Below are 498 nucleotides of genomic sequence, written 5' to 3' on the forward strand. Positions count from 1 at the left end.
AGCGACTGAGACTACAGCATCGCCGTCGCAGAACTGGTCTGAGGCCGAAAGGAGGTCGCTTCGAGGTCGGATCCTGCGGGACTCGCGGTACATTCCCCGCGGCCGCCGCTCGGGCCGGGGAGCTGCAAATCCGACGTCGCTGCGCCACGACCCCCGCGTGTCGCTCGCTTCCTGACGGTCCCTCTCGTGCCGTTATCCTTTCCGCTATCTTCATTATCATCATCCTTAATCATTATTGTTATTAAAGTTGTCTTTTGAAGATGGCGCTTCCATCACCATGGTCACCTTCCTCCTCCTCCTCCTTGTTCTTATTTTCGTTCTTTTTCCTCTCTCCTCTTCTGAATGCACCGCCGACCTTTAACGCGGGAGAAAGAGCGCCCAAACAACCCGGCCCTTTTCCCCGCCTCGACCGCCGACCTTTGGCACTCCCCGCGCGGCCATAGAAGTGACATATCCTGCCAATGAGAGCGCGACCTTTGCCACACCTTCACGCTGCAT

This window comes from Penaeus monodon, chromosome 15 (genome assembly GCF_015228065.2).
Source record: "Penaeus monodon isolate SGIC_2016 chromosome 15, NSTDA_Pmon_1, whole genome shotgun sequence".
NCBI lineage: Eukaryota > Metazoa > Arthropoda > Malacostraca > Decapoda > Penaeidae > Penaeus > Penaeus monodon.